This window comes from Rana temporaria, chromosome 1 (genome assembly GCF_905171775.1).
Source record: "Rana temporaria chromosome 1, aRanTem1.1, whole genome shotgun sequence".
Lineage (NCBI taxonomy): Eukaryota > Metazoa > Chordata > Amphibia > Anura > Ranidae > Rana > Rana temporaria.
The window spans coordinates 1447220-1465953 of NC_053489.1; positions in this window are offsets into that span (position 1 = coordinate 1447220).

Consider the following 18734-nt stretch of genomic DNA (forward strand, 5'->3'; position numbering starts at 1 on the left):
TTGAGATGAGGAGCGATCTACAAACGGCTGGAAACTCCTGAGAACTGTTTCTCTCACTGTAATCTTGCGTGATGTAGCGGGATTACAGTATGAGGAAGTGAAAAATACAGAAAAAGTTGAACACGAATCAGCACACATTATACACCACATATTAATAAAATAATAAAGTTACATTCCCACCAAACAATATACATTAACCTAATTATTAAAAAACATTGGGGTAGATTCACGTACAGCGGCGTATCTTTGTGCGGGCGTAGCGTATCTTCTTTACGCTACGCCTCCGCAACTTAGAGAGGCAATTGCAGTATTCACAAAGCACTTGCTTCGTAAGTTGCCGCGGCGTAGCGTAAATTGGCCGGCGTAAGCTCGCGTAATTCAAAGTAGGAAGAAGGTGGGCGTCATCTATTTAAATTAAGCGTGACCCCATGCTAATGAATGGCCGCTCGAACTGGGCATGCGTACGCATGCTCAGAATCACGTCCAAAAAAATCCCTAATTCGACGGCGTCGTTCCCTGACCCATACCTTCGCATTAGCTGCACCTCATATAGCAGGGATAATTTTACGCCGGACGTAAGCCTTACGCAAATAGCGTATATTAATGCGCCAGGCGCATCTACGTTCGTGAATTGGCGTATCTTACTCATTTGCATATTTTTAATGGGAAAGTCAAATGGACGACTGAAGCCATGTTTTTCAGCGTATCTTGCTTTGTGAATCAGTGCAAAGATGCGACGGCGCACATTTGTACTTACGCCGGCGTAAAGCCTTTGTGAATCCGGGCCATTGTTTTTATCAATATTTAATTATATATATATATATATATGTAGCACTGACCCCCGAAGGAGCTGCTGGTTTGATTTGGGCCTGCACTCTACCAATAAACCCCACTAACTTGGCTCAATCCCCTTGGCACAGCTGTGATGCAATGCAATACAATACAATGTAAGACAGTACAAAATACCTGTATTGTCACCCCAGGATCCACTGACTGCACCTTGTGGGAGAAAGCAGTACGCCACAACAACTGGATACTTAACCAGAGATATATTTTACTGTAGAATATGCAAAAAAGTGATTACAGTAATTGTGCTGTCATCCCAACATAAGACGACAGCACAATGGATTTCAATATAAACAATTTGAACAAAAAACTGTATACATATAAATATATATATATATATGTCTATACCTGGGAGCTCCCCCTACTTTATAAGCTATGTGTGAGATCTCACTTAAAGTACTTAGTCCTGGATCTTCTTTTCTTCGCTATCTAAAGTGGCTCCTTGTAATTTGTAATCCACAGTTTCGGTGAGTTAAAGTGAAGTGAAAATGCTCCTGGTGTAGCTGTAACAACTATTTTAAAATTGTTTGAGACATCAAGGTAGATAGTCCTCAAGCCTTCTCAGTGTCAGTTGCTCTGCTCCTTTGTTGAACTATAAATCCCAGTGAGGCCTGTATATGAGTCTAACTGCATGTGAGATTTAACAAACTGTGGGCCGTGACCCGCTCACCCACTGAATAAAGGCTCTGTGTGGTAACTTTTGTCCGGTGACTGCAACTTGCTTCTCCATCAGCTGGGCCAATCGCTCCGCTTCATGGACCCGGTCCTCCGATGCTCGGATGAGTGTCTCTGGGTCTCTGCAATCTGGCCACCGTCTCCCCACAGGTCCTCTCAGGCAGGCCACACGATTCCAAGAGACCTATAATGGCCGCTCCGGCTCCTTTTATCTCTTACCCAGCATGCACTGCTCAAGAAAGTGTTCATGGGTAGGTCACCAAACCTCCTGGGTGAAAAAGGTCGGCCTCCTCCTCCCAAAACAACTGTCACTTCCTGTCTAGTACTTTGTGCTTCTTTCAGAAAATAAAAACATATCTGCATTACCAGTATTTGGTCACTAGATGGCTCCAAATACTCAAACAGAGCAATGTCCATAGACGTTTTATTAAAGTATGCAAACACACATCAACATGGGAGAATATCAGCGCTACACACTCCCCCTACTTTATCTCTTTGGTCCTCCAAAGAGGTTAAAATTGCTAACTCTATCTTGTATTTTAGCCTCTATACGGTCATACAATACAGACAGAGGAGCTTCCCACCAATTGTCATATGACGGGAAGCTATCCTGTGCACTCACAGCTGATACTACCGTGTCTGGTACAGATGTTCCAAGGGGTGAGGTGGGGCTGTCCCTTACTGAATCAAAAGTAGAGGGACCAGACAGTTCAAGTTTCTTTTGCTGACAAACTGAGATGCTTCAGAACATTCGCCCAATGTATCATAAGTCAGTCTGCGTGGTGGGCGAATGTCTCTCTTTGCTCTTTGCACTTTCGGAATGTCCATTCCTTTTTGATAAATGTCATCATCCCTTCTCTCAGTGACTAAAGATGGAGAGTAAATAAGAGTACTGGCTCTTTTGCAGGATGAGTTGCCGGCACAAATTCTGTGGCCTCTGCCCTGAGAGTTCCGTTATTATCCTCCTCTACTTCTGAAGAGATATCAGCATCTGTTTCTGAAGTCTCCGACGGCCACAGCCAACTCATCTCCACTTCCTCATCTTCATCTGTAGAGGGTGCAAGCTGAGACCTGGTTATTGGCCTACGCACATCAGTGGATGTGGATGGGGATTCCTCCTCTGTGCTTATCCTGACTGCCTCTGTGAGAGGTAAAAGGTGATTCCGGTGCCAGGTTTTTACTGGCCCAGTGTTTCCTTCTGGCTTGATTTCATACACTGGGAGCCCTGGAAGCTTCCTACACACAACATAAGGCTGTGATCTCCAACGATCAGCCAACTTATGCTTGCCTGGGATGCCTAGATTTTTCAGCAAAACCCGGTCACCTGGTTGAAGATCCTGAACTCTTACTTTCAGGTCGAAGTTCCTCTTGTTCCTGTTCTCTCTGGAGTTCGAGGTGGCTTGAGCCTGCTCGTAAGCTATCTTCAGGCTCCTCCTCAGCCTGTCCACATACCCTCTATGGGAGGTCTCTCATGTGTGATCCAAGGAGGAACCAAAAGCCAGGTCCACTGGTAATCGGGCTTCACGGCCAAACATCAATCTGTAAGGGGAATACCCAGTGGCGTCACTTTTGGTACTGTTGTAGGCATAAACCAGTGCAGTAATGTGTCTACTCCAATGGGGTTTCTGTTCTGCAGTCAACGTCCCCAACATATTCAGGAGAGTCCTGTTGAACATTTCCGGTTAAGGGGCCCCTTGTGGGTGATAAGGAGTAGTCCTGGACTTTTGTATGCCTAGTAGATCCAACAGTCTCTTTATCAATTTGCTCTCAAAGTCCCTTCCTTGGTCCGAATGTGTCCGTTGAGGTAAGCCATAATAGACAAAGAACTTCTCCACGAGAGTCTTTGCTACTGTGGTTGCTTGCTGGTCTCTAGTAGCAAATGCTTGGGCATAACGGGTAAAATGATCTGTTACCATAAAGATGTCCCCCTGCCCACTCAGATCGGATTCCAAACAAAGAAAGTCTATGCAGACTAGGTCCATTGGTCCCTGGCTCTACAAATGGCCCATTGGGGCAGCCCTCTGGGGAAATGTCTTTCGTTGTATGCACCTGAGGCAGGAATGACAGTAACTCTCCACTTCTTTCCTCATGTGAGGCCAGTAGAACCTGTCCCTTACTAGTTGGAGAGTCCTCTCGGCTTCCAAATGACCATGGTGATCGTGTAAAGCAATCAGTACCCTCTCTCTGTGCTTTTCCGGCAGGAGGAGCTGACACTTCGCTTCTGGATCATCAGAGGGGCCCCTTTGGTAGACCACCCCTTGTTGCAACTGCAACCGATCCCATTCTTTCAGTAACAGCCGGACTTCCTTCTTGGGGCTCTTCCGCAGCACATCAGACTGTTGATGTTCCAATGCCTTCAGCACCAGCCCACACAGTCAATCTTCCTCCTGATCTCTTCTGAGATCCTTTCTGGATAGCTTGGGGAGACCCTCCTGTACAACCTGGGAGACGTTGCAATAGCACCTGGGTACTCCCGCTGAGGATACTCCAACTTCTTCAGCTCTGGCCCCACCTTTCCTGTATTGACTTGTCCCTTCACAAAGGGCCCTTACTCCTTCTGGAGTAAGTTCAGTCTAGTCTTCTGAGGGGTTTCGGGGGTCATGAGGCCTTCTTGACAGAGCATCCGCATCTCGGTTACCAACCCCTGGTCTGTACTTCAGGCTGAAGGTAAATGCCGAGAGAGCAGCTAACCACCTGTGACCGGTGGCGTCCAGCTTCACAGTGGTGAGCAGATATGTGAGGGGGTTGTTGTCCGTCTTAACCACAAATTCAGCCCCGTAAAGTCAGTACTTCAACTTGTCTACCACTGCCCACTTCAGAGCCAGAAATTCAAGCTTGTGAGTCGGATAGTTTCTTTCGGCAGGAGTCAAACTTCTGCTCACATAAGCGATCGGCCGCAGATGCCCTTCATGCTCTTGATAGAGCACTCCTCCCAGTCTATCACGGCTGGCATCCACATGCAACTCGTATGGTTTGGCACGGTCTGCATAGGCCAAAACCGGGGCAGTGGTAAGGCTCCACTTCAATTGTCTGAAAGCTTTGTTGCATTCTGGAGTCCACTGGTCCTGGATGGACTCTTTCTTCCTTCTGGGCTCTTCTTTTGGCTTCCTTGACGGATCTGGGCTTACGCTAACTTCTTCCTGTTTCTTTAGGAGCTCAGTGAGTGGGTGGGCTATTTTAGTGAACCCTTCCACAAACCTTCTGTAGTACGAGCAGAAGCCTAAGGCCCTGTACACACGAGAGGATTTATCCGCTGGAATTGATCCGTGGATCAGTTCCAGCGGATAGATCCGGTCGTGTGTAGGCCCGAGCGGACAATTTTTCGGCGGATAAAAATCCAGCCGACGGATTCCCAGCGGATAAAAATTCTGTAGCATGCTACAAAATCTATTCGCTGGGACCCAGTCCAGTGGACTGATCCGGTCGTCTGTACAGACTCACCGGATCAGTCCGTCCGCTCCCATCCCTCGCATGCGTCGTAATGATTCGACGCATGCGTGGAAGTGTTTACCTTCCAGGGTCACGCACGTCGCCGCGTCATCGTCGCGGCGACGGCGCGCCACGTCACCGCGGATGTATTCCGCGGGGGTTTTGATCTGATGGTGTGTACAGCCATCAGATCAAAATCCGCCAGAGGATTTATCCGCTGGAAACGGTCCGGCGGACCGTTTCCAGTGGAAATCCTCTCGTCTGTACGGGGCCTAGGAATGACCTGAGTTCAGTCACGTTGGTGGGCCTGGGCCAAGAAGTGACAGCTTTTAACTTCTTGGGATCGGTTGCCACTCCCTCTTCAGAAACAATGTGCTCCAGGTAATTCACTAAGGGCTGGTAGAACTGGCATTTTTCCATAGAGAGCTTCAGACCTTCATTGTGAAGTCTCTTCAGGACCTTCTCCAGGCGTTCTTCGTGCTCTTCCAATGTTCTTCCAAATACTATGACGTCATCCAGGTAAACTAGTACTTCAAGTAGGTTCATGTCACCCACTGTCTTTTCCATCAACCTCTGGAAAGTTGCTGGGGCCCCAGACAGGCCTTGCGGCATCCGGTTGAACTCAAATAATCCAACTGGGGTGATAAAAGCAGTCTTCTCTTTGTCTTCGGGGCACATGGGGATCTGATATATATATATATATATATATATATATATACATATACATACACTATAAATTCCTAACCTGCTCATGTTGGGGTGTGTATTGGTGGGAAGATGTCATCTGACTGTAGGGGCTCCTGTGTGAAGCATGGAAGTCAAAAGACTTCCTTCTTCCTCCACAATACTCAGCCAGCTTCGGTTTCTCCACCTCTGAGATGGTGAATCAGAAAGTGAGAATTCTGTCACAGATCGCCAGTGAGGTGCTGAGATCGCAAATTCATAAACTGGCCGTTTCTGTGACAGTCAGTTACAGATTCTCACTGTGCGGAGATAATCGATGGAGAACATGTTCTCCACCGATTACCTCAGCTTCATAAACTGTGTATGACCTGAGATCAGCGGTGAGAATCGGGATCGCTGCTGATCTCACTTTCATAAAAGGACACCATAGTCTGAACACGGCCTTGTGCTGTGTGTGTGTATGTACTGTACTGAAGCGGCTCTCTAATTAGGCAAGTTAGGTGGTCGCCTACAAGGGCCTTGCAGCCACCTAATTTGCCTACTTGCCTATCATGTCTGCACCATCTCTGGCCATCTCTTGTATCATGTCTGCAGCGTCTCTGACCATCTCCTGTATCATGTCTGCACAGTCTCTGACCATCTTTTGCATCATGTCTCCACAGTCTCTGACCATCTCCTGTAACATGTCTACACAGTCTATCACCATCTCCTGTATCATGTCCACACAGTCTATGACCATCTCCTGTATCATGTCTCCACATTCTCTGTTCATCTCCTGTATCATGTCTCCACAGTCTATGACCATCTCCTGTATTGTGTTCGTACAGTCTCTGGCCACCTCCTGTATAATGTCCGCACAGCCTCTGACCATCTCCTGTATCATGTCTCCACAGTCTATGACCATCTCCTGTATCATGTCTCCACAGTCTATGACCATCTCATGTATCATGTTTGCCCAGACTCTGACCATCTCTTGTGTCATGTCTGCACAGTCTATGACCATCTCCTGTATCACGTCTCCACATTCTCTGTTCATCTCCTGTATCATGTCTCCACAGTCTCTGACCATCTCTTGTATCATGTCCGCACAGCCTCTGACCATCTCCTGTATCATGTCTCCACAGTCTCTGACCATCTCTTGTATCATGTCTGCACAGTCTCTGACCATCTCTTGTATCACGTCTGCACAGTCTCTGACCATCTCCTGTATCATGTCTCCACAGTCTCTGACCATCTCTTGTATCATGTCTGCACAGTCTCTGACTATCTCTTGTATCACGTCTGCACAGTCTCTGACCATCTCCTGTATCATGTTTGCCCAGACTCTGACCATCTCTTGTGTCATGTCTGCACAGTCTCTGACCATCTCCTGTATCATGTTTGCCCAGACTCTGACCATCTTCTGGATCATGTCTGCAGTCCCTGGGGGGAGACTACAGAGGAGTCAGGAGTGGGAGTGCTGCCAGGAAAGGGGTCACGGGAGGAGTTAGACGTGTGTGGACTGTGGAGAGAAGAATATAGGAGCCACCAAGCGGAAGTCCAGAGAGATCCATCTGACTAAGCCCTGCACGGTGCATCTGAGAGGCCAGGTGGAGGGGATCAGTTATGTAAGGGGGGAGTGAATACAGTAAGAAAAGGGAGCCCTGCTATAAAGGTTCCCCCTTATATCAGTAACCCCCCTGTCCTTAATGCATTAACTCTGCGGAAGATGGTCTGTGGTCACTAGAGTCCCCCCACATCATAGTTCCCTTTTGAACTCTGTGGACCCTGATGTAAAGGGGAACTCTAATGTAAAGGGGAATGCTGCACACTCTGATATAAGGTGATCTCTGGTCACCAGAGCCCCCTCTTACATCAGAGTTCCCCTTTACAAGAAAGTCCCTTTACATCAAAGGTCCCTTTGCTCTGTAAGGGGGAATCCTGCAGACTCTGATGTAAGGTGAAACTCTGTGCTAGTTGGGTTATATTACCCTGACCTTCATGTAAATGGTGAAATATGGGTTTTGTTCCTCGTTGCAGCCGCACAAATTGTATCTATATTTGTGTGTGTAATATATATATATATATCCAATGTTTAATGATCTTTGATTAAAGAAGAATCGGTGAGAGAAAATGCTAGAAACTGTGAATTCATAGTTCAAAGGATTTACGGCTCTTTATATATGAAATGAATACATTTTATCACTTGAATTATTTTTCCCATTATGGGTGTGAGTGGGGCCTCATGTCCAAGTTTTGTCTGAGGCCTCACAAAGCCTAGAGCCGCCTCTGGTACTGTATATCCTTATAGATGGCGTCGTCTTCATATATATATTACTGCCTAGTCCAGACTTTCTCAGCCAGGGATCCTCCAAAGGGTTCTAGGCATTCCTTGAGCAACTAATATCAATGATCTGAAAGGGGGGCAGTCTTCCCTCCAATGACGATGTAAGAATGTCCTTCTCCACTGACCACTGATATAAGGTGTCCCTCTCATCAAAGTGATACAGTGCGGGACGGTGCACGGCGATGACGTGCACGTGAGGAGACGGCGCGCTCGTAGGTGGGGGGAGTGAACAGCTGGGAGACGGAAGGAGATGAGGACGGACCGCGCCAAGTGAAGGAGGAGACGACAGCTTCCAGCCGAATGCCGCACGCCGCACGCTGCACACTGCTCACTGCCTCCCGGAGGCTAGCTCCTGGTCAACACTGCGGCGCAGCGGTGGAATAGACCGTGGCGCCTTAGGACGTCTCATGATACCGATCCGCTCTGGAGTACTCAGCAGCCAGAGGGAAGGAGACGGACGGGAGAAGAGGGGAGCGGATCATGCGGCAGGAGGTTTGAATCAGGACGGCGCACTTGGAGGACGGTAGTTTTTTTTTTCTCTGCTTTCCCCCAAAAGTTCCTAGAGGAAGTAAGAGCTGCAGAGGTAAGGCAAAAGCAACCCCCAAAAATGAGGTTGATGTTGAAAAAGTGCTGTCAAAGGTCTGATTTCATTCAGAGATATGGCTCTATCTACCAATATAGAAAATAAGGACATGTAAAGATATTGCTAAGGTGGTATCAGGAGGTGGTAAAACTAACCATAAGCCCCAGCAGATAAACCCTTTTGCTTGATTCTGAATGCACTAGAGAAAACGGTACCATCCTATTTAATAGATTTGGAGCACGGTGAAATATCGTGCGGCAGGGGGGAGAGACGCAGCGGCCCTTCGGTGTCGTCCCCTCTCTTGCACAAAAGGAAAAGAGAAGGACCCCTAGGGAAAGAGGGCCAAGCGGCTGCAAGGTCAGATGAAGTGAAATACAGCGTGGGACTGGGCAATGCGTAGCTGACATTTTGACTACCATGAGAAGTAATGTCTGCATAAAATGTTTGCTGTACTAAAAGGATAAACTGTAATTTATAACCTCCCATTTTCACCATAAAAGACTGTCTCGGCTAAAGTATACCGTAAAACCTGGTGGAAAGGGGACTACATACTCTTATTGGAAGGGATACCCCTCATTGTATACAGAGGCATCTTATAAGTGTCAAACAAGGGGACCTAAAGAAGCCGGACACCTTTAGGAAACGCCACATACACCCCATATCCCCGGCTGTGTTGCATTAAGTTGGGCCGGGTCGGGGCCCACAGCTGCTGAAGACCTACAAATAAAGGGGTGAGGCAGAGAGAGGATTAGGCGGCAGGATGTGCTGAAACCTGAACAGATCACACGAAGGGTCGGTAAAACTTTCGTATAGGAATAAATCCATCGCCACAGGGGATAAGGTCGGATCTCTTGTTATAGCCCCCTATACCTCGGAAGTATTTTGCGTAAAGAGAGGTTTATAGAACTTAGGCAGAAGAAATCCCTAGAGGGCCCGGATAAAAACCACCGTGGGAGAAGGGAGGGGTATCTCCCATTTCTTCTCTTTCCTTTCCTTTATTTTCTTAAGAATTATTGACCCCTCTTGGATCCTACAACCCCCTTTCACAGTGCACATATAGTGCTGGTAAAAATTGGACAAATATACAGGACGAGATCCCAAATACCCAAATACCCAGAGGACTACCCCAAGTTCCCTGGGAAGAGGCGGATAATTACACAAACAATAACGTTAGGGATCGTTTTTTTTTTTTTTTTTTTTTTTCTCTTTCCCTTGGGCGGAGGGAAACTTTAAGGCCTGACATCTATCAAATCAGTCTCCACCCAGAAACTCGCCCCTCGCCATCTGGAAGGAAGGGGGGACTGGGCGGAAAACAGAGAGAAGATCAAGGGGATAGGAGGGAGGCAGCAGGCGATCAAACTGGGGAAAAGAATCAGGAAAAGAGAGAACAATATGAGCAGAATGACGAGTAGATCTACAAGGGGGGGGGCCCCCGACAACTCCAAGTAATATATCAACAACAAGCTCGATTAGACCTTTTATGACTAAAGGTGCTAGCCCACAAACACAAGGAGCCCAGGGAGGAACAAAACAGCAACAATCTAACAAAGATCCAAAGTCTGTAAACAAGAAACCCCAGGGAGGAAATACAAGTGAAACATCAATATAGACAAGAGAAGTAAGCATTACAGAATACGGGCCTGAAGGTAATGGGGACAAGGGACATCGACCAGACATGCAGCACCCCTTAAACGGAGAAATCGCAGAGATGTTGCGAAGGATGGAAACGGCGATCAAGGAGGAAATTAAAGGGGAAATACAGAACCTACGCACAGACCTAGGACACTTTATGTCCAGAATTGCAACAATAGAAGAACGAACAGAGATGGTAGAACAAGAAGTCAAAGGAATAAAAGACCAAATAGACCAGACACAACGACAGCAGAGACTCATCCTCTATAAAATAGAAGATCAAGAAAATAGAAACCGTAGACAAAACCTGAGGATAAGGTCAATCCCAGAGGAAAGGGGAGAAGACCTCAGGAAAATAATGCGGAAGATTTTCAATCCCCTCCTGGAAAAAACAATTGAAGACCCCATCAGGATTGAAAGGGTACACAGAGTGGGGAACCCACAAAGAACCAGTTCAGAGCGACCAAGAGATGTTATAGTCAGGTTCCGACTCTATGAGGACAAAGAAAAAGTGTGGAAAAAACTGAGGGGCCAACCCCCGATAGTCCTCGAGGGGATAGAGTTACAGATATTCTCGGATCTATCGGCTGAGACTTTGGCAAGGCGACGAGTACTGAAACCACTGCTAAAGCAGATGATTGACCTAAACATAAAATACACTTGGGGACACCCAGCATGCCTAATAGGCATAAAAGAAGGAAGATCGACGATACTTAGATTCCCGGAGGACTTAGAAGAATTTTGTAGAAAATTGGGCATTCAGATCCCTGATATACCAGGGTGGGAATAGAGGAGAGGGAGCAGGGGAGAGAGAAGGGAGTAGAGAATTTACAAACGCTCAGTCTCTAGATAATTTAGTTCTCGACAAATTTTTTATTTTTTTTTGTCTTTTTACCTTTTTGATTCTTTGGGTTTTCCCAGAGGAGATGCCCGGTGGTTTGGAATCTACCCGTCCCCCCTAGCCCCCGCTCCAGAACTGGAGCGGGGGGGAGGGTACCCCAGGACCCCACTTAGAGGAAACTGGACCAGACATAGAGGAAGGTCCAGTGGCCAACAATTGGCCGGAAGGGGAGAGAGGAGGGAGGGGGGAGGGAGTGGAGGAGAAAGGGACGGGAGGGGGGGGGGAGGGAAATGGGAGGGGAGGGGGGGGGTAATGGGAGGGGGGGGGGGGAGGGGGACCTATCTCACCATAAAAATCAGATAAAAGGAAAAGATCAAAGATGCCGCAAATTAAATGTATATCTTATAATGTGAAAGGTCTCAATAGCCCAACCAAGAGACACAAGGTCCTCAAGGAACTGAAGGGATATAAAGCAGATATCGCCTTTCTTCAGGAGACACATATCACCCTGGGATCAAATATTAGACTATATGCTCCAGACTTACCCACTTGGTACTATGGGGATACCATATCTAAAAGAGCTAGAGGGATAGCAATTGGAATATCTAAAAGGATACGGTTTGAAGTGACCGATAGACTGACAGACCCAGAGGGAAGATTTATTTTCCTGAGAGGAAGACTGGAGGAATTGGAATGCACTCTAGTAAGTATCTATGCCCCGAATGTCATGCCTATACAATTTATGTTGGGAATACTAGGGAAACTAACAGATTTTAGGAGAGGAATAGTAATTATGGGAGGAGACCTAAACCTATGTCTTAACCCAAAAATAGATCATCATAGACATCCCAGACATCGAGTACTCGGTGCACACAGTTAAGAAAGCTTAGGGATGCTTTGTTTAGGAGTCAGTTGATTGACACGTGGAGAGTCTTTAACCCTGACTTACGGGATTATACATTCTATTCCCCGGTCCATGGGACCTACTCAAGGATCGACCATATATTGGTGGACCACAGGACTTTAGATACCGTGGTAGAGACAAAAATAGAAACCATGACGATTTCTGACCATGCCCCAGTAAGCATTACAATAGACACAGGAACCCTGAGACCTAAACAAAATTGGAGGCTAGACGAATACTTGCCGATTGAGGAGACCAGTTTAACAAGGGTAAAAAAGGAGCTGGAAGAGTATTTCACGTTAAACGATATAGAGGGACTCTCAGTGGCAACATTATGGGACGCGCACAAGGCAGTGATTAGAGGAACCTTGATTTCGGAAGGAGCAAGGAAAAAAAAAGAAAAGAACAGGAAAAAAGAAGAACTAATTAAAGAGATTTTCCTCCTAGAACAGGAACATAAAAAAATAGGGAAACAACGCGATCTGTACTTGAAATTGGTCAACAAACGAAACGAATTAAGGGATATCATGGAACAAGAAACCCGAAAGGAATTTAAATTAATTGCTAGGGAAAGATATTTGTGGGGAAATAAAACGAATAAACATTTAGCAAGAATAGTCCGGAAAAAAAAATCAAAAAACTATATAGAAAAGATCAAAAATGAAAAAGGCGAGACAATGCATACAACAAAGGAAATTGCGGAAACCTTCAGGCTTTATTATGAGAGACTCTACTCGGTTGAACAAAAGAAGGAGCAGGAGGGAGAAAAAATAAAGAAAACTGTAAACTTCCTGAGGGAAGCTAGACTCCCAAAAATAAACAGAAGTAAGGTATCTGTCATGGACAGACCAATATCGGAAAAAGAGATTAATACAGCTTTAACCGGTACTGCAACAGGCAAAAGCCCGGGGCCCGATGGCTTCACTATCATGTATTATAAAAAATGCAGGGAGATCCTACTTCCAAAACTCTGTCAATACTTTAATGGACTGGGCAAAGATTTTTTATTAAGCCGGGAGGCCTCAGAGGCTATTATAACAGTTATCCACAAGGAGGGCAAGGACAAAGGGGATTGTTCCGGGTACCGACCAATATCTCTGTTAAATACAGATGTGAAACTGTTTGCAAAGATATTGGCCGAGAGAATAAAACAAGAAATGGAAAAAATGATACACCCAGACCAGACAGGTTTTATCCAGGGGAGAGAGGGGAAGGATAATGGAGTCAGAGCACTGTTGATAATGCAAAAAATGAAAATGACCGGATCCCCCAGTCTACTCCTGTCGATAGACGCGGAAAAGGCGTTTGACAGGGTAGACTGGGGTTTCATGCTAAGTACCCTGGAGGAAATGGGGTTCGGACAAAGGATGAGAGAGTGGATAACAACCTTATACCAGGAACCGAGGGCAAAAATAAAAATAAATGGTAGTCTATCACAAGATCTGATAATGAAAAATGGTACCAGGCAGGGATGCCCCTTATCCCCACTCTTGTTTGTGCTTTCTCTGGAGCCACTGTTATCCAGGATACGCAGGTGCTCAGACATAAGAGGAATTAAAATAGGGGAGGACGAACACAAACTCTCGGCATTTGCCGATGACATCCTCTTTTATCTATCGGACCCTAAAACCTCAATACCAAAATTACTAGACCTATGCTCGCTATATGGGGAAATATCAAATTTCAAAATTAATGTAGCCAAAACCGAGATCTTAAGTTTCAATGTTGACGGACATGAAGAAAGAGATCTAAAATTGAAATACCGATTCTCATGGGTAAAAGCACTCAGGTATCTGGGTATCTTTCTAGTTAAATCAACTAAAAAAATGTATGAGAAAAATTTTATTCCCTTGTTAAACGAAATTAGAGAGGAAATGGGGAGGATAAAAAATAGACCATTATCCTGGTTAGGACGAATAAACTTTTGTAAAATGGTAATTCTACCTAAGATTACCTATAAGTTCCAGATGATACCTATAAGTTTGCCTGGGACACTCTTCTCAGCTCTCAAAAAACTGATTATGAATTTTATCTGGAGAAATAAAAAACACAGAATATCTTTCCAGACCCTAAGACAACCAAAAATAAAGGGAGGACTCGCAGTACCAGACATTAGAACATATTACGAGGCGGCGATCCTGTCAAGGGTTGTAGAGTGGGCTAGGGCCAGCAAGGAAAAGAGGTGGGTTAACATAGAAAACGAATTGGCAAAAGCAAGTCTTAATAAGATCATATGGAACCCTCCTCAATATAGGACACTCGATAAGAACACACATGAGATCACCAAAAATGCACTTAAAATTTGGGACATTAAGTATAAAAAAATTGAAAAGGAGTTTAATTCACCACTATTAGCACTAAAAAATAATGATTACTTTGCACCGGGTAAAGCACAGGTTGGAGGAAACTGGATAAAAAAAGACACGACCCAATTAAGAGACGTAATAAAAGATGGGCACATTGCAACGTTGCAAGAATTAAAAGAGAAAAAAAATATATTTTTAGAAATTGACGAGTGGAGATACCATCAGCTGGCCCACTTTATACAAAGACTCCCGCACCCACTGAGGTCAGGGGAGCGGCTATCGGACCTGGAAAAATTATGTACATCAGAGAGGGTCAAGGGAACCATCTCAAAAGTATATAAGATCTTATTAAAAGTGGATGAGCCGATGGTCCCTCCTTTCGTCAAAAAATGGGAGAGGGAATTAGGATCAAAACGGGATAGGAACACAATAGAGAAAATGCTGACACTGACCCACTCCTCGGCAGTAGACTGCCGCACAGCTGAGATGAGCTATAAATCCTTGACTGGATGGTACATGACCCCGGATAAATTATCTAAATTCAAGGACGAACAAACGGGAGAATGTTGGAGGGGATGCAGGACTCTGGGAACTATGGCTCACCTGTGGTGGAAGTGCCCTAAAGTAGAGGAATTTGAGAAAAATTTTGGGATGTATTGAAGAGATCATTAAAGAGAAAATTAAATTTGATCCTTGGGTGGTACTGTTTCATGGGGGAGGGGAAAATATTAAAAATTACAAGAAAACCCTAGTTCCACATCTCTTAAACGCTGCCAAAAGGATAATACCGAGAAAATGGCAGGAGGTTGAATGTCCCTCAATCTGGGAATGGATTGACTCCGTAGAGGAGACTTATAGAATGGAAGACATGAGAGAAGGAATAGAAGGCAATAACATAGCTCAAGATAAAAAGTGGGACAATTGGAGGAAATTTAAGAGATCCTGGAGCTATGTAGAAAAATTAAGGGCTGAGACCTAAAGAAAAATTTTAAATCAATCGATGGTATCAGGAGTCATTTTGGATGGTTTATGGTGAGATAGGGGGAGGGTGGGGGGGGGGGGAGGAGGGAGGAATCGGGTAATAGGATTGGCAATATCACTTTGTGTTATTCTTTTGAAACTAGACACTTTAAAAAAAAAAAAAAAGATATACAACTTACACAGTTTTTATAAGAGAAATGGTAACTCAAGAATAATGACCACACTAATGATGCGAAACCCGATTAGAGGCGCGAAGGGCAGGAAAACGGAATATGGGCGCATAAACGCACACTCTATAAGGTTGATGTCTGAAGTGAGAACAAAAAAAAAAAAAAAAAGAAGGGTGAGCTAATGGGGATAGCTTGACAGCATGAGAACATAACTCCAATCAACCCTTGGCTGTAAAGTCTCACACAGAATTACACCACAGTAGCCATTGGAGTAAGGGGGAGTTTATTTTAACAGTACTGGAGTACTTAATATACATATGTAATTAGTTGTCTATCTATAGCCTGGCCATGGGTCCTGTGATTAGACACAAAATGATTTCCTGCATGTAAGAGCTGAACTCACTGGAATAGTAATTTAATCCATGCATAAAGAAAACAAACAGCTATGTAGATAAGTAGACTGCCAAACACCCTTAAATGAGAACAGTACTGAGACATTTTCTTGGAATGATTTTTTTTGTCTGGCTGTCTCTGGCTTTAGTACTTTCTAATAGACTAATTTGAAATCGGTAGAAAGTCAGATCTGATCTGCACGCTTGTCCTGGGTTAATGGCACAGAAAGTACTGATGCCATGGGATCGGCATGATAGCAAGACTTAACATTTGAATTCTATTTGGAATTACCGTAATCTTTAACTGAAATCATATGTATGCAAATAAACACATTTAGTTAATCTGAAAAAAAAATAAAAATAAGGTGTCCCTCTCCCATTGGTCACCAATGTAAGGAACCACTACACGGACCACGGATATAACGGGGTCCTTCTCCCATTGGTCACTAATGTAATGGACCAATAAAGCGACCACTTAAAATGAGCTCTGAGTTTGAACAGAATTTGGCTTGTTTAGGCGGTTGGTTGCCACAACTGTCCACTGTACACCCACCAGGCGTATTCAGCTGTCAGCTGGGGATTTGCTGGTTGGCCGGTGAATGTATTGTTAATAAAAGTATAAAAAACCTGTATGGACCCCCCACCACCAAGAAATTCATACTAGACCCTTATTAGAGCATGCAGCCTGACTGGGCAGGGAAGGGTGGGGGGTGGGGAGTGAGCATGCCTCCTCCTGAACCATACCAAACCACATACCCTCAACATGGGGAGAGAATCTTGCCCAGTCCATTCCCTCCTGGTTGGAAAGTTGAACAAGTCCAATGTATGAGCTCGTATCGGAGAACATGTGGGATCTGTATAACAAAAGACATCGGGAAATGTATATCTGTCTGCAGAACACGGGGGAGATATTGGAACTCTAATTCATGGTCACCTGGAAATAATGAAAAGGAGAAAGTCCATCCAAACCGTGAGATTGGTCAGAGACTAATTGGTATCATTCTGGGCATTGCCAGACTGGGTCTTGGTGACAGAGAGAAGGGTGATGCTGCTCATACTATATGTGACCCTCATCTACATCTTCTTCAGCTTCTTAGTAAATAGGATATAAATCTTCACAATCCTATAGAAGAGGTTGGGGGTCCTGAGTAGTCATAGAAAGGCCCAGCACCCCAATAGTAGAGGAAGAGGTGGTCTGGTGACATGGAGAAGAAGACTCCGGTCAGTCTCTGGATCTCCATCATTGGAAACATGGTGAGACAACAAATACAGCGGGATGGTGGAGGAGATGTTGGTGTCGGTGTGGAAATGGACAGAACACGGGATGATGACACTGAAAGAACAATACGGCTTCATTCTACGATATGTCAAGGAGAGAACCGTACAGGAGAGACTTTTCTCTCTAATTAATGTCAGTAGAAGACCCGGAGAAAGCCTGTTCTGACCACTGCACTCTGTACCCTGGGCAGTCTCTAATCATCTCTTGTATCATGTCCTCGGTCTCTAACCATCTCTTGTATCATGTCCTCGGTCTCTGACCATGTCCTGAATCATGTCCTCGTTCCCTGACCATCTCTTGTATCATGTCCTCAGTCCCTGACCATCTCTTGTATCATGTCCTCAGTCCCTGACCATCTCTTGTATCATGTCCTTGGTCTCTGACCATGTCCTGTATCATGTCCTCGGTCCCTGACCATCTCTTGTATCATGTCCTCGGTCCCTGACCATCTCTTGTATCATGTCCTCAGTCTCTGACCATCTCTTGTATCATGTCCTCAGTCCCTGACAATCTCTTGTATAATGTCCTCAGTCTCTGACCATCTCCTGTATCATGTCCTCAGTCTCTAACCTTCTTTTGTATTATGTCCTCCGTCTCTGACCATCTCTTGTATGATGTCTGCAATCTCTTACTTAAACACACTGGCCCGGCGTCGCAAGGCGGGTAAAAAGCCTGCAAATGAAGCACCATGTCTGCAATCTCGTGATTGACGTGGCACTTCCTATGGCACTGGTGTCCGGCGCCCAAGTTGACTTTGTTAAAGGACATTTTGTTTTTTTTCTTAAAGGGGCAAATTAAAAACATCTTTTTTTCTCTGCCTACAGGAGGGGGGCGGCGCCCGGGCGCCCCCTATGGACGGGCCGCCACTGCCCCCGTGTGAGATCTCTGATGTGTTGAAAGATTGGCCTTCTGTGAAAAACATTTCCCGCACTCAGAACAGGAAAAAGGCTTCTCCCCCGTGTGAGATTTCTGATGTGTGGAAAGATAGGACTTATCTGAAAAACATTTCCTGCACTCAGAACAGGAATACGGCTTCTCTCCCGTGTGAGATCTCTGATGTCTGGAAAGCTTGGACTTCACTGAAAAACATTTTCCGCACTCAGAACAGGAAAAAGGCTTCTCCCCAGTGTGAGATCTCTGATGTGTGGAAAGACTGGACTTCCGTGAAAAACATTTTCCGCACTCAGAACAGGAAAAAGGCTTCTCCCCCGTGTGTGATCTCTGATGTTTGGAAAGACTGGACTTCTCTGAAAAACATTTCCCGCACTCAGAACAGGAAAAAGGCTTCTCCCCCATGTGAGATCTCTGATGTGTGGAAAGATTGGCCTTCTGTGAAAAACATTTCCCGCACTCAGGACAGGAAAAAGGCTTCTCCCCCGTGTGAGATCTCCGATGTGTGGAAAGACTGGACTTCTCTGAAAAACATTTCCCGCACTCAGAACAGAAAAAAGGCTTCTCCCCCGTGTGTAATCTCTGATGTATGGAAAGACTGGACTTCTCTGAAAAACATTTTCCGCACTCAGAACAGGAAAAAGGCTTCTCCCCCGTGTGAGATCTCTGATGTGTGGAAAGCTTGGACTTCTCTGAAAAACGTTTCCCGCACTCAGAACAAGAAAAAGGCTTCTCCCCCGTGTGTAATCTCTGATGTATGGAAAGACTGGACTTCTCTGAAAAACATTTCCCGCA